Genomic DNA, 17,111 nt, shown 5'->3' on the forward strand with positions numbered 1-17,111 from the left:
ACTTTCAACAGCATTGCATCAGTTCAAATGGTTCAAATGGCTCTGAGCACTATGGGACTTAACGTCTGAGGTCATCAGTCCCCCAGAACTTAGAACTACTTATACGTAACTAACCTAAGGATATCACACACATCCATGCCCGAGGCAGGATTCTAACCTGCGACCGTAGCGGTCGACGCGATTTCAGACTGAAGCGCCTAGAACCGCTCGGCCACAGCGGCCGGCCACTGCATCAGTGATAAGTCGTTTTGGAATTCCAGCTCGCCCTGCAGTTCCATGCTTATGGAACTACCTTCGTGTTGTTTAGGTGTTGACAGGGTTTGCCAGAGCGACACACAGGTCTGCAGAGAATTTTTCAGCCGCCGTTCTCATTTTTCACCACACACTTTCGTCCTCGTTGTGACTCAGCGGATGATGTTTTCCGCTTTCCCTGCAGGCGGTTTAAATCTTCGATACAGTGCCTCTTGAAACCTCAAACACTTCGGCTACCCTGCGTAAGGAGGTACCTCCCACACGGACACCAACAATACAGCTCCGACGTAGTGCACTCACAACTACGCAGAACATCGTTCTCATCCAGACTGACACCTGCAACGTATTGAGGACTCTGCACAAGTGCTGTTCGTGCTCAAATACAGCAGGCTAACCTGAAGAATCATAATTAATGTTTTCAGGATAAATTTTCAGTCGTCAGTTAAAAATAAATGTTATTATGCGCACCAGAGATGGCGAGAATTTATATACGTTTCGGCGTATCGACAAGCGCCGGCACGAAGACAAAGATGGCAAGAGCAAAGAAGGCGGTGAGACGACGTCAGCCAATAGCCCGCTGACAAGGACCGCCGAAGGGAATATAAGCGGCGCTCCTGGCAGCCCTGGCAGGACAGTATAGGGCAGGACTAGACTCGTCCTAGCAGAGAGTGCTACCACAGCAGTTAGCAGCGATCCGTATCAAATGCTTACATGGACCTAATCTATAGCGAAGAACATTACTTGTTTGTATGTCGCCCATCGCGTGCGTCACCACTGCAAATTCAAAGTTAAGTATTGTCAATCTTCTTATTTCTATTAAAATACATTTATATACTTTGCTTGAATTGTTGTAAGCATTCCTAGAAGCAGCATCCTTTAGGCACCCTATAAGAGATGAGTGGGGAGGACCCCACAATATGTCAACAAAAGAGAGAAACACACGCTTCCTCCCCCTCCTCGCTTAAGACGGAAATTTTACATATAATTGACAAGAGCTACAAAATGAACGTTTTAGAATAATTTGAATTATATAAATATTTTCATCTAAATTCAAAAGATTTGCTGAATGATAAGCTTGCATTAAAAAACACGCTACTTTGACTGGATAGCATTTCTTATAAAATGTGAAAATTAGCCCACCCCTTTCATATATTAGAACTATCTATCATGTTTACTTCGAATCTATTATATATAACTTCTTTATATGCCTTGGTTATATTTTTATATGTGCTTTTATATATGTTTCTTGCTGCTAGCACAGCATGTGATTCAGTTATTGTAAATTGTCAGTGTTTAAAATAATCACATACAATATGTAAATTTCTGAGCATACCTCGGCATTATCCTTCAGTGCCTGCTGTCTGCTAAACTAAGTAAGTTTCTGTAATATAGTTTTTATACTTCACATAAATGTATAGCCAATGTCTAAAGATTTATAATATTCTTAAGTTTGTAGGCCTCTGAAGATGACAAATTAATTTGTCGAAACGGGTAAAGCACAATTTTTTTTTTTTTTTTTTTTTTTTTTTTTTTTTTTTTTTTTTGTAACTGATGACTGAAAATGTATCCTGAAAAGATAATACTACAGTTGCTGAAAATCACAGCCATGAATAAAATAATCAGAATTTATGTTCAACCACGCATTTCTCACGGTGTTTCCGTAATTTTGTGCGACCTCTGTAGCGCTTCTGTAGGTTTCTCCGTAAAAGATGTTGGGAAACAACGGCACTCATGGTAAAATCACTTACCCTTGCAATCAGCCTAGTCGGTTCCGACCATCATCCATTCAGGTTTCTTAGGGAAAGACTAGCCCATCACCTTCAGACATCCAAAACCCCCTCTCCCCATAACCGGAAACCAGCCACGGAGACCACAATATCGCGCAGCACTAGTGAACGAGAGCCGACTGGATATGTCTTAGGGAGTCAATCAGACGTTTACAAAATAGTGAAGAAAACAAACACAATTTTCATATGTTTATTGCTCTAACGACCGGTTTCGGGCGTAATAAGTACACACACTCGAAGTGCTACAAAATGCTTGCTCCATTTTCTAAAAGAACGTTACACAACATAGATCAACGTTAAAAAATAAACAGCAATTTGATGTAAATAGTAGTGGAAGAAGTTGGTTCGCGTTGGCTAATAACCTGTTTTCATTACTGATGGAGGGGTAATTACTTCGTCTAGCCAAATCCAGCTTATCAAGCAGCGCACTGGACACGTACGTAACGACAGCGAACTTTGTTCGAGCACGCAAGACGAGACAACATTTTAGTGGTCATGTTAGCACCACAGCTGCGGGTAGTTGTAGGAAATCGCTACGCCATTTAGCGGTTCAAAAATGGTTCAAATGGCTCTGAGCACTGTGGGACTTAACTTCTGAGGTCATCAGTCCCCTAGAACTTAGAACTACTTAAACCTAAGTAACCTAAGGACATCACACACATCCATGCCCGAGGCAGGATTTGAACCTGCGACCGTAGCGGTCGCGCGGTTCCAGACTGTAGCGCCTAGAACCGCTCGGCCACCCCGGCCGGCCATTTAGCGGTAACTACTAGTCTGACAGCCCTATTTAGCTATCAAACGTGACAGTAGAATGAAAGCAGGCGAATGTGGGTCTGATGCTCAATCGAATTAGCGACTGTCGCCGCACCAGGTATTACAGGCTGGCAAACACATCCTGACCAATGCACTGGTCCTCAAGTTCCTCTGTAGTTCGAATTACATCATTTTGAAATGGAGATTCCTCTAAAGTGGTCTCAGCAGCTCTTCACTGAAATTTGTTTTAGCTTTGAGAAAGAAGGATTTATCTTAAGAATATTTAACGGTGGAGGATAGCATGCCAAGAAGAATAGAGATAATAATAAATTATTACATTTATGTTTGATATCATCAACGAAATTGTTTTATCAAACAAGCTGTTGAAGACCAAATGAGTTCATCTACTTGACTTTTTTCTTTGATATAAACTCTACTTGAATAAGAGGAATTATTCCTAAATAAACAAGAATTTTATTTTTGCATTTACGGTTAACATTATTAAGAGGAAAGATTAAGAAAGGTGAAAATGCTTACATCACAAAGAAGAAAATTCATTTCATTAGAAATGAGAAGAAAGATCCTACGTTTAAAATCTTTTAACTTTGAAAATCAGCAAAACAATAATTTATTCTAAGAAATAGACAAAAAACCAAAAACGTACAGAACGTACGTGTGTGTGTGTGTGTGTGTGTGTGTGTGTGTGTGTATGTATGTTCGTTCCGTATCTCCACGTAAACCACGGGACCGTTTTCAGCCAAACGCATTTCTTACTGTCTGGCAATAATCGCTGTTAGGTTAAGAACCACCTACCTGTCATTGTTCAGGAGAGATTCATAAAAAATGAGATGCGTAAAAAAACTGCTGCATTATCCATGACGTTTTAATGTATTACCTCTGTGCCACCAATTGTATAAGCAATAAATTTCGCAGGCAGTATCCACAAATGCCGCTAAATGCACCTATAAAAGTATATCATAGTACCACACACACAATTCATGAGAAATGATGACGTAAACACTGAGATGCGTGAAAAACTACCGCATTTAAATTTATTACTTCTTTTCTATTTAGGAAATGCCGCCCGGCGGGGTAATATCCTGCGCCGCTTTTTCCAGTTTCCTGGAGGGAGTAAAGAGCGCTGCGTAATGCTGCCGCATGGCGGAAGCAACTAGAATCGTATCCAGAGAGGCCGTCAGCTTTTAACGGCACAGTCGTTTTCGACAGTTGGTTTCATTTGATTTCCGCTGTTCTCGTATAAAATAAGCAGGTCACGAGTGTAGAGGTAACTGAAGTATGTCAATAGAAAGCAAATATTTAAAGTAGCTCGATTCAGTTACGAATTTCTTGGGCTTGTTTTAAACATCATGTGCTAGCAGTTAATATCGTGATTGTTGAGTTAGAATTAAAAATGCCGGGTCATGTTGTCACGGGCAATGACGCGCAGGATGCATGGTGAACGCTGTTGCCCGATATGGCAATTTCTTTTAGTATTTTCGTGAATTATATTTTTAGAAGTGTGTGCCAAATTACAAGCTGTTTCTTTTTATTACAAATGGTGAGAAAAAGAGTCACGACTGAAAGAGGGAAAGGGTGGGCGGAATATGAAAAGAATTGCGCACTCCACGATGTTATAAAAAATGGAAACCCACTGAGAGGAGCTGCAAGAGTGTGTGGAACATCTTATTCCATTTCAAGAGATAGGTTAAAAATTGGAGACCATTCTAAAGTAAGCTTAGGAAGAAAACCTACATTTTCTAAAGAACAAAATGACGCAGATAAACATGTGCTTTTGTTAGAAAAGACGTTTTATGGAATATCTTCAGTGGAATAGGAAGATTATTGCATGAATATGCCGCGGCAAATAATATTCGATATAATTTTAAAAAATCATCCATAATAGCTGGAAAGAATTGGTTCAGTGGGTTTCTTACAAGAAATCCACCAGTCTGTTTTCGGAAACCTGAAGCTACCAGTCTTAACAGGAGCTCGGCTTTTAACGCAAGTGAAGCTAAACTCTTTCCCTCGAACCTCATCGCTTTAATGGGCTTCTTTTATTTCGATGCCCCTAGAATTAATAATTTTGATGAAACGGGGATATCAATGCCCCAAAATCCAGGAAAAATTTTAGTACCCAAAGGAGCTAAACAAGTTGGCTCAGCAAGAAGCTGGGAGCGTGGGTAGAGCATTACGATGCGTTGTGCAGCGAGTGCTAGTGCGGCACATGTGCCTCCCACGTTTATTTGTCCTCAGCTTGCCCGCGAAAGGCAAAGGTCCCGAGTTCGAGTCTCGGTCCGACACACAGTTTTAATCTTCCAGGAAGTTTCATATCAGCACACACTCCGCTACAGAGTGAAAATCTCATTCCATTTTCATACTACTTCTCTACCATTCCACTCTAGAATGGCGCGTGGGAAAAAGAAACACCTAAATTTTCCCGTTAGAGCTCTGATTTCTCTTTTTTATTATGATGATCATTTCTCCCTGCGTAGGTGGGTGTCAACAAAATATTTTCGCATTCGGAAGAGAAAGCTGGTGACTGAAATTTCGTAAACAGATCTCGCCGCAAAGAAAACCGCCTTTGTTTCAGTGACTGCCGCCCCAACTCGCGTTCATATCAGTGACACTCTCAGCTCTATTGTGATAACGCTATCACCTCACTGCTCTCACAGGCTACAACCTATAGAGGCGGCCTTTTTCAGCAGCTTGAAGGCTTTATTTAATGAAGGATATGGCAATTTTATGCAGTCTATCCCCCAAGAAGACAAGAAGAAGGGACCGGTTGGTAGGACATGTTCTGAGGCATCAAGGGATCACAAATTTAGCATTGGAGGGCAGCGTGGAGGGTAAAAATCGTAGAGGGAGACCAAGAGATGAATACACTAAGCAGATTCAGAAGGACGTAGTTTGCAGTAAGTACTGGGAGATGAATAAGCTCGCACAGGATAGAGTAGCATGGAGAGCTGCATCAAACCAGTCTCAGGACTGAGGACAACAACAACAACAACAACCCCCACCAGAAAATAACACCCTATAACATTTGTTCTATCTTTAGCAAAGCCTTCACGCGGTTTGGAAATATTGAAAAGGGTATCTCTGGCTTCAGCAAAATAGGAATTTTTCCTCTAGACGACTTCATACTTTTGCACCCAGAAGAAGAGATAGCTCCAAGGCCTTCAGTTGTCGAGGATGGTGGCACTAAAAATGATGAAAGTAATGAGACTTGTGCTTTGTTCTTCAAAGACAGCAGCTAGTGTCCTCGATGATACAGACAAAGGCTTACAAGTTCAGCCTGCAGATGGGCTATAGTTCAAAGATATTTCTCTATTTCCAGGCCATATTAAGTTGAAGAAAAGTAGTAGACAACAGCATTCCTCAATTTCCCCTCTGTGTCCTAACAAAGTTGGTTTAGAAGAGGCTGATGAGAGTAAAAAAGCAAAATTAAGATACAAAAGAAAGTGAATTCTCTTTTGAAAATCAAATTTAAAGTCTAAGGGAAAAAGCAAGTTCAGAAGTTCGCATCAAAGATAAGACCTCTGCAATCTGGCAAAATGAAATATCGACGGAACATTTCTTTTGAATCTGCCTTAGATGATGATTTAGACCCACTCTGTAGAGACAATGAGATGGTTGACACTGACCCTTGCGGAGAAACAATGGAGCATTTACTGACAACGTTTCCATTTGCATTCTCTGTGGAGAGTTTGGGAAAAACAGGCAGCTGTGGTTTAAATGTGTGATTTGCAGTGCATGGGTTCATTCAGAGTGTAATGGATGTGACACTGCAGAAAAGTATGTTTGTGACTACTGCCATTGAAATAAGCGCTGAATGTGAACAGAGAGAAGTTGAGTCCATTATGTTACAATGTTATTCTACCAGAAAAAGGGTTTTAGATTTTTTGCTCTCTGTCGGAACTTTAATAAGTTGGGCAATTTACATTTTTGAATTGTAAATAAATTCTTAAATTCGAATTTTTTCAGTTGCCATTTTGCCATTTTATGTGCTATACTGTATTATTCCTTACACTACACGGTATTTTTGTAAAATAGCTGTAGAAATGTAAACAGATTAAATATACCGAATACGGGATCATGAACGTATAGGGAATGATTGCTTGACAAAATAAGATATTCACCATTTCAGTTGAACTCGAAAAATAAGAAAATATTTAAAAAATGGCTTAAGTGCACGGCATTTTCCCGCTCTTCCCTAATCTGTTCTCAACATACTTTGCAGACAAATTTCCACCTATGCTGCTGAATGTACGTACAAAATTATATCGTTGTATGGCACATAGATTAGGAGATATGACGTCAAAAACTCTGAGCTGCTCGTAAAACCTGCCGTATCATACATGAGGTTTAAATTTATTACTTCTTTGCTACTAACTTTATACGCAACATACGTCGCTGACAGTATCCACATAAGCCGCTGAATGTACCTACATGAATATATCGTTGAACGACACATAGCTAAAGAGGTATGACGTGATATGTGGAAAATGGTGCATTGTGCAAGTTTTTTTCTTAATTCCTGACACAGTCGAGTCATCTTAAGGAAATCCCTGACATCCGGCATCGCTTTCGACAGCTTTCAACTGCGAAGTGCAAACGGCTGTAGGCGAAAAGGATAGCCATTTAAAAATCTATGGAGAGCCGTTGACGTTTACAAAATCGCGTTGCAGTCAAGGGAAGCAGCTGCGCGCAGCCTACAGATACTGTCAGGGATCATGTCTCTTAATTTGGATACTATACTTTTACATTTGTACATTATGCATATTTCTTTGTACGACTTGTAACGCAGCAAGTTATTACGAGATGACATTCGATGCAATAAGGCACGCACCCGTCTAGTACGGTGGCTACAGGATGACTATATGTTTTTTTTTTTTTTTTTTTCGCTTTGCTCACATTTCAGCTGACGCTGCCTGCCGTGAGAACTGCATAGCGAAACATTCAGTCGATACGAAGATTCATACCCTCTACTAATTTGAATAATCCATATTAGTTATTATCCGATTTTGTTCAAATTTGGTACACAGCCGTTTATTATTAATGGAATGATGCTGTCAAAATTTTAGATTTTTATTTATTATAGTTCTGGAGATAAAGAGAATTACCTAAAAGTCCTAAAACGCACGCTTCTTTTTTAAAACCAAGTTCGGAACAATAACAGATTGACTTTCATTATTATTTGAAGCCATTCCAAGGTTATCAGTGCATAAAAATCAATTAATTTGAATTTTCTTTTAAAAATGTAGTCACTGGGCATTACGTAGTACATAAATCGGTCAAAATTATTATTTGACTATATTTTTCCGTGTGAGTGTTTGACAATGATTGAGAGAGTGTATGTGGGGCAAACGCTAAAATTTAATATCTCATTTTTCGTAAAACCTTGTACAAACGAACTGTGGGAAACTTATGTTCCAACCACGCTTCAAGTGACGTATGTCGGTGTGTACTTGCTTTTGTATAAAAGCAGCCAAATTGAAGTTAGAGGCGAAATAAGTTTATTTATCAATTTGAAGAATATTTCGCGCTTCGTTCATTTTGGTTAAACAAAGCACAAGAATTCGAAGTTTTGCTGACATTAATTACTATCAAATTAGTGATAGGATAAGGCAAGATTTGCAGCGAGAATGATCTGGAAGGAACGTTCTGATTGATCATTTAGATCAACAGCCAATCAGGATTAAGCTGTTCCCGCGCGAATAGAGAAATAGGCAAATAGGAGAGTACCTCGAGAGGAGTCGCTTGCCAGCCGGTCTCCGGATAACACGATGTCAGATCGCTCCTTAAAAATACTCTGTAAGATGAGGAAATAGTTAGCTAATTTCGGTTCGAACAAATCGTGACTGAAACGACTGGAGTTACGAACATTTTAATGAAAGTTTGGTGTTTCTAAATGAAATAGTTTGGGAGATATGAGCGTGTGAACTTTCTGGTAGTAGTAACAACTCCGCGTGGCGTGTTTCCTGCTCTGTACGGAATATTTTGGCGAGCACCTCTTACGAAGAAGACCACTGAAACGACCGAATGTTCAACTCGCGTATAGTTGTTGGTCTGTGACTGGTAGAACGGTGAAAATTAATCGGGTGGGACTTACTAAAATTCTGGCTGCTTTTCGAGTGAATATTTGTTATACGGACAGTGAACTTTGAATGATAACGTTTTACCATATTAAATATGGACTTGATAGCCATTTCATGTGTTTCAATATGAATAAAAAGTAGAGTTAATCTAATTTTAAACGCTTTTCTGCAAGATCGCGATCGCCCGATTTTTTAATCATGAACTTTCAGGAACTGAACAGAGTTACGCTGCCTCTGTGGGGTTGGTATTAGGTGGTGGTTTCATCAACGCTGCTTTACACTGCCAAGCACGTATCTGCTACCACAGAGTGAAGGGACATCGGCAAGAATCCTATCGAGGAAGGTGGAATGAACGAAAACGACCGACTCCGCCCCGCCGCAGACTGTTTCATAATTTTAAAGGCGTTGTCACGAATACATGAAAATGAAATTGTTTCGATACTTCACTACAAATAATTTTTTGTTTCCATTTCTAATAGAAAATTGGCAAAATGAATACTCAGGCAGTGCCGGGTTTGTCAGACAATAAAAAATAAAAACGTAACTTAGTGATCAATATGTCTGACTGCCACAGAGAGGATCCAGGTTCGATCCCCGCTGCTCATTTGCGGCAGCGGCCAGCTACACGTAATATGAGTGGTAGACAGCTTCCACAGCAGTTACAAGTTAGTTTCCTTCACAACAAGAGGAATAGTTCGGATTCCTTTCACTTAGTGCACATAAATTTGAATTCCACCTTCTACCTTCTTTTGGTCAACAGCGAGATACAATAAGCCGAGGAGGAGACATTAATGCTATATAGAGCTACAAAATTCTGGTATGTCATTAAGTGTCCGGTGCGTCACAACGTTACGAAGAAAATAATGATCGGGCAGACACGTTTACACGTGTACCCACATTTCTACCAGTACTTCCGTAGTATTGAGTAACAGTAAGCACCGGGAAGATTGCATTTACTTTTTTAATTCACCGCTGTCCACATAACCGATACTCTATATTAAGTGCTCCAGTTTTTTCTTCGCTCCACATAATTTAGCGTGCCCAAGCTGCATTCACTTTCTTATTAGTTCCTATATAATATGGCATACTTCCGGTTCCGTAACATTGCTCACTTCATTTGTAAATATCTTCCGTGTCAGTGTATACGACGGAGCACGACCGACTAAATATGGCTGATCTATCCACACGTTATATCACTATGATGTAACAGAAATATACCGCACAAATCACAGGACACATTCCTCACATGGCCGGTCGGAGTGGCCGAGCGATTCTAGGCGCTACAGTCTGGCACCGCGCGACCGCTACGGTCGCAGGTTCGAATCCTGCCTCGGGCATGGATGTGTGTGATGTCCTTAGGTTATTTAGGTTTAAGTAGTTCTAAGTTCTATGGGACTGATGACCTCAGAAGTTAAGTCCCATAGTGCTCAGAGCCATTTGAACCATTTCGAACCATTCCTCACATGCAGACGAAGAAATTATGTTGCATGAACATGGGTCTGGAAACGTTTTGTTTCCATGTCACGACTCATTTTCTCCAACGAGTTCAACGGGATCAGATTGTAAGTTTTCACAGTCGGCATGTACGGGCAGCCGTCAATTTTCATGCAACTTTTAAAGCAAGTCATCAAAGACTTTCTGTCAATGTTTGGGTCGGCGTTGTTGGTGACTGGGAGAGCCTCACCATCTTCCACCCAGATTCAACGGACAAAGTTATCATAATTGAGAAGGGAATGTTCTACCTAATCTGTCAGCAGGCGGGCCTTTAGCTGTGCGACAAAACTTGTACTTCATGCATGATGGAGCATCTCCCCATTTTAGTGTTAATGTCTGACGGCTTCTAAATAACAGATTCTGTGACAGATGGGTAAGTAGGTAGAGGTGGGCCAATTTCTTGGCCTCCACGCCCTCCGAACCTAAACCAACTGGACTTTTCTTCGCGGGGGCATTTGAAAGCTGCTGTGTATGGGCCGGGCCCTCAGTACAAGATGTTCAGAGTCTCCATGCCCATATTATGAAAGGCTGCGAAGCCATACGCAGTACTTCCGGGATACATCAGCGCATCCGAGATATACTAAGAGGGCGGGTTTACGCATGTATCAGTGTCCACGGGGAGCATATTTAACATCTCCACTGAGCAAGAGTTGCATGTGGGCTGCTGATGTGTTCTATTCGTGAGTGTTTTCCACGATTAATGAGTTGGTGAAAATGAGTTGTAACTTGGAAACCAAGGGTTTTCAGATCCATGTTCATATGATGTCTTCGTCTACGTCTGAGAATGTGTCTTGCAATTCGTGCCATACGTTTTTTGTAACACCTTGCATATAGATTTATATTTACCACTACAACTGAAGAGTTGACAACAGCTTCCAAATAGCTTTAATGTACAGGGGTTGGACAAAAATGTGGAAACACAGCGAGAAATGCATTCTTGAACACAAATGCAGGTGCCAGCCGTGCCTACAGGTCGTGTTGCTGTATCTGACCACGAACGGCACCCACGCAATGTCCTCAACACGTTGCAAGAGTCAGTGGTAGTCAGAGCAGTGTTGTGTGTGGCTGTGTGTGCATCACATCGGGGCTAAGTGAATTCGAACGTGAGCAAAGTGTTGGTACTAGTATGTTAGGTGCTTCCGTAATCATGTAGCCAAAGTGTTTGGTGTTTCAGTATGCGCCGTATGGAAGATTTATACCGCATACAGAGAAAGCGGGAATACCTCCGCTAAGTCACAATGCGGAGCGAAGTGCGAATTGAGTGATCGTGGCAGACGATTGTTAGACAGGATTGTGACGAAATTTAAGATGGCAGTTAAAAATATCACTGCAGGTCTAAATGTCGCACTCGCGAACGCTGTCAGCACCAAAACAACTCAAAGGGAACTCCAGAAGCAGGGAATCGCAGAGCGATGCAAATTTCCGTAACAAGAAAACGTGGAGCCGCAACCATAAAACTTGTGCTATGGAACAATGGAAGAAAGTAATTTGGTCGGGTGAGCCTTGTTTCACACTCTTCTCATGTTCTGGCCGAGTGTACGTCCCAAGACTGAAACATGGCGGGTATTGGGTGATGATTTGGGCAGCCGTATCGTGGTGTTCCATGGGTTCTATGGTTACTCTACGCTGTTGCATTACCCTCAAGGATTATCTGCATCTACGTGGATACTCTGAAAATCAGATTTAAGTGCCTGGCAGAGGGTTCATCGAACCACCTTCACCTATTATTCCAATGTCGTACACAGCCGGCCGGGTTGGCCGAGCGGTTGTAGGCGCTACAGTCTGCAACCGCGCGACCGCTACGGCCGCAGGTTCGAATCCTGCCTCGGGCATGGATGTGTGTGATGTCCTTAGGTTAGTTAGGTTTAAGTAGTTCTAAGTTCTAGGGGACTGATGACCTCAGATGTTAAGTCCCATAGTTGCCAGAGCCATTTGAACCAATGTCGTACAGCGCGCGGTAAAAACGAACACCTATATCTTTCCGTGACTGCTTTCTAAGTAACCATAGGTTCAAAGTTATGACTGCAGTTTCATGCGTTTTATCTTGACAAACGAGCGAATTAATGGACCGAATCTACATCTACATTTATACTCAGCAAGCCACCCAACGGTGTGTGGCGGAGGGCACTTTACGTGCCACTGTCATAAGTGGTTAGAAGTTTAATACAAAAGAAAGACAGCGTACAATGAATAAAACTGGTGGTAACACAGAAAATAGCAGTTTCATAGTGGAAATGCTAGAAAGTGTAACGCAAACTTGCTTTTCAACCTGTGGGTACAATGCATAAAATAAATTAAGACAGCATGTTTGTTAAACCATAAGAAAATCTTTCTTTTTGAAAAATCTTACGAGTGTCTAGCTCGCGTGCATAAACAGACATTAAATATTAGGACTAGCTTCAGTTGTCAGCGCAACTTCCTCAGATCACGTTCGTATCGAGATGCAAGTTGAACAAAAACTGGAAGTATCATTACTAACCATATGATGCAATAACTCGCAGTTGTATAAAAGGCCAGTTCAATGGAAATTTCTTGGGTTGTCAGCACAACAGAAATGAGATTGGTTCTACACCATGGGTAACAAAGTGGTAGTCAAGCGCAAAACATAAAAAGATCGTCGTTACACCATGGAACTCGTCGAAAGCAAAATAACATTATTGAGTGTTCAATAAAACTAACATGAGTGTCAGTCATTCATAGCCACGACATAATATTTTTTTTTTTAATTTTAAGAAATTACGTAAGATGTCTTTGTCCTTCCTTGAAAAGTCAGTCATTACTGGAACTGCATAATCGCCAGGACATGCAAAAAGAAAGTTCATCGTAAGTATGGCTTCAATTTACGTGGAAGTCAAGGGCTAAACTGGGTTAAAATTAGAAATAATCCTTTTAACACCAAAAATAGTGTAGAATTCTGGGAAGGTCGCTGAAGATTCTTCTTAAATACGAGGCGAAACCATTTTTCCACATTTCTAAAAAGCGACAGGTATTTTGTTTATTATTTACAGCTAACGGTTATAACTGTAAAGCGAGAACGTGAGGACGTTCAATCGTTGCGAAGACTAGTGGCGGGTGGTGAGGTGTGGAGCGCTCAGCGGCGACCCACTGGCTGGAGCGGCGCGGCGCTGCGCGGCACCCACCTGTGTGAGCGCCTGGCTGGGGCGCAGCGACGCCGGTACTGCCGGTGCTGGCGTCGCGTCGCCAGCGGCGCCGCTTCCCCCCTCCCCTGCTGCTCTTCCCCCCACCCCTCCCCCCTAGCTCGCTGACCCACGCCATCGCGGCCGCCATTGGCGCGCGCCGTCACGTGCGCTGCTCCCTTCTGGAAACGCCGGCCACCGTCCACTCCCACTGCTTTGAATTTTTGCACCTGCAGCGCGAAACGTGGGCAAGGTTGACAACTACATTCACGAGCCAAAACATTATGACCAACTGCTTATTACCGTGTTAGTCCAGCTTTTGCAATCCAGTACAGCAGCCGTGCTCCGTGGTATGGATTTGACAGGCCCTTGGTAGGTTTCCAGAGGCATGTAGCACCAGAAGTCTACACACAGACCACGAAACGTACGTAAATTAATGGCCAGCGGTACCTAGACACTGAACTGGATCCGGATAGTATCTCAGATGTGTTCCATCAGACTTAGATTAGGCGAATTTGGCGCCAAGTTTTCACCGAGAGGCCGCAACCATGCTCTCTACAGCACTGCTGAAATGCTAAGGCTCGGTCTGGTAGCAGTGGGTGTCAGCGAAGTGAAATGGAAAGCAGATAACGATCTCTGTTCAGAAGAGTATCGGAAAATATCACCAGCACCAGAAAATGGTATAATGGGACTAGGATTCGTTGTGAATAGGAAAGTGGAGCAGAGAAATTTGGAAATTTTTGGTGAGGTCTTATGGGACCAAACTGCTGTCATCGGACCCTAAGCTTACACACAATTTAATCTAACTTAAACTAGCTTGCGCTAAGGACGAGGGAGGAGTCGAACCCCCGACGGGGGGAGCCACGTGGACCGTGTGGAGCTGAGAGTTAGCTAGTGCAAACAGTTCGGTGATAGGGTTGTTCTCATTAATTCGACCAAACCAATGCCAACAACGGTAGTTCAGGTGTACATGCAAGCAGAACATGGAGGGATGGAGAAAATATAGTAGCATTTTTCAACGATTAATTCAGTATGTAAAGGGAAATGAAAATTTAATAATCATGGGTCACTGGAACGCAGTCGTACGAGAAGGAATAGAAGGTAGGGGTATCAATGATAGAGGAAAATATTAATAGAATTCTATGGTAAATTTCATCTACTAACAGCGAATACACTCTTCAAAAGTCACAAGACGAGGAGGAATACTTGGAAAAGGCTAGGAGATTCGGGATGATTTCAGCTAGATTACATCATGGTCAGACAGAGATTTCAAAATCAGATATTGGATTGTAAGGCGTACCCAGGAGCAGATACAGACTACGATCACAATTTAGTACTGATGGAGAATACGTTGAAGTTTAAAAGATTCGTCCGGAACAATCAGTGTGCAAAGTAGTGACATTCCGAAGATTTGAGACATGATTAAATGCGTTTGTATTTCCATGAGGTCATAGATACTGCGATAATAAACACCACAGTAGGTGATTGAGTTGTAGACGAATGAACATCTCTATAAAGCACCATCACAGAAGTTCGACAGAGAAACATAGGTACAAGCAAAGTAGGTAACTGAGAAGAAACATCGGTTAAAAGAATGCATATTTCGATTGATTCACGAAAGAGAAAAGTACCAAAGTGTTCAGGGAAATTCAGGGATACAGCAATATAAATAACGTAAGAATGAAATAAATAGTAAGGGCAGCGAAGCTGAGGCGGACTGCCTGCAGTATTTGAGCCGGAGATTAACAAAGCTTTGGACGACTTCCGATCAAATAAAGAGGAAGGGCTAGATAACACTCCTTCAGAATTCACGTCTTCAGTATTTTTGAAATCACTGGCGAATATTCAAGTTGGTGTGTAAAATATATTAGTCTGGTCACATACCATCAAACTACCATCAAACTTCGGGGAAAACATTATCAACAACATCCCAAAGATGGAACAGGCAAATACGTGCGTGAACTGTCGCGCAGACAGACAAACAGGTCTCGCGTTCAAGTAGCTGACAAGAATAATACACATAAGAATAGGAAATAAAATCGAGAATTTGTTCGGTGTCCATCTGTTTGGCTTTCGGAAACGTAAGGGCAGCAGAGAAATAGTTTTGACGTTTCGATTGATAATGGAAGCAAACCTCAACGAAAATCAAGACACGTTCCTAAGATCTGTCTACCTGAAAAAACCATTCGACGATGTAAAATGGAGTAAGACGTTCGAAATTCTCTAGGAAATATGGATAATATACAGTACCTGCAGCAACCAAGAGGGTAAAATAAGGATAGAAGACCGCGAACGAAGTGCTTGGATAGGAAGGATATGAGACAGAGAAGTAATCTTTCGCCACTACTCTTAATCTAAACGTCAAACAACCATTTACGGTCATAAAAAATATAAAAGAAATGCCAGGGGCGGGATTAAAGTACAGGGTGAAAGGATATCAAGATTCGCTAGTGACATTGCTATCCTCAGTAAAAGTGAAGAATAATTATAGGAGGTGTCGAATGGAATAAACAGTCTAATGATACAGAATATGAACTGGGTGTAAACTGAAAAAACGACGAAAGTGATGAAGAGTAGCAGAAATTAGGTTATTGATGAACTTACGTCAAAACTGGCGACGAGGAAATAGGTGAAGTTAAGCAATTCAGCTACCTTAAAAGCAAAGTAACGCGTAAGGGACGAAGCAAGCAGGACATAAAAGGCAGATTAGCACAGGCTAAGAGAACGTTCCTGACAACATACTCTACCAGAACAAGACATCCGCCTTAATCTGAGGAAGAAATGTCTGAGAATGAATTTTTGGAGCAGAGTATTGCACAGTAATGAAGTATAGATTGTGGGAGCAACGAAGAAGGAGACTGCAAGCGTTTGAGGTGTGATGACATAGGAGAATGTTGAAAAAATGACGAGGAAGTTTCTCTACAGAACCGGCGAAGAAACGTGGAAAACACTGACAAGAAGAAGGGACAGAATGATAGGACATGTATTGAGACATCAGGGAATGACGTAAGGGTGTGATGCGCAAAAGAAAAAAGAAAGAATAGCCCTTTGATTATTAATACAGATCCCAGCCAAGCACATGTGGATGTTCCACATGCTAACACTCCTTCGTTCCCCTCCCGCTCCCGACAGTAAGCGTGGGAGGGTGCACGTTTCCAGCAGCCGTTCGCCTGAGAGGATAGTGTATCCAGATACGAAAATCGATCTGGTGTACCAAGGAACTAGTTTAATACGAGTAAGCGTAACGTTCCCGTGGAACCACTGTCTAATCCCAATGATCGCCCTCTACAAACGAAAATGACGATATTATTGGATAAACATGTAACTGATAGGGTTCGTCTGCTGTGGAGACCCTCATTCAACTACAACCGCTGGACGGAATGCTCCAAAACACTTGTACCTGCACCATCATTAGTCTGTGTCAGCCACACCCATCGAACTGCCACAGATCGACGACGCCTGTCGCGCTTTACAGGGCGGACAAGCCTCCGGCGTCCACGTACTATGACTAGGCGACAACTTACGGTTCCACTGTTCGTACACGTCTTTCCACAGATGGACGCGACATCAGTGAGCTAACAGGCAATCAGCTT

General features: G+C 41.9%; 1 protein-coding gene across 1 annotated transcript in view; it reads right to left on the reverse strand.

Annotated features, from left to right (window-relative positions):
* Positions 1–13,542, reverse strand: part of LOC126210745 (kinesin-like protein KIF12) — a gene marked incomplete at its 3' end in the record, with an annotated part of 623,286 nt that extends 609,744 nt beyond the window's left edge. The window contains exon 1 of the mRNA XM_049940000.1: positions 13,522–13,542. The remainder of the gene's footprint in view (positions 1–13,521) is intronic.
* Between the last annotated feature and the right edge of the window lie 3,569 nt (positions 13,543–17,111).

This window comes from Schistocerca nitens, chromosome 1, assembly GCF_023898315.1.
Source record: "Schistocerca nitens isolate TAMUIC-IGC-003100 chromosome 1, iqSchNite1.1, whole genome shotgun sequence".
Lineage (NCBI taxonomy): Eukaryota > Metazoa > Arthropoda > Insecta > Orthoptera > Acrididae > Schistocerca > Schistocerca nitens.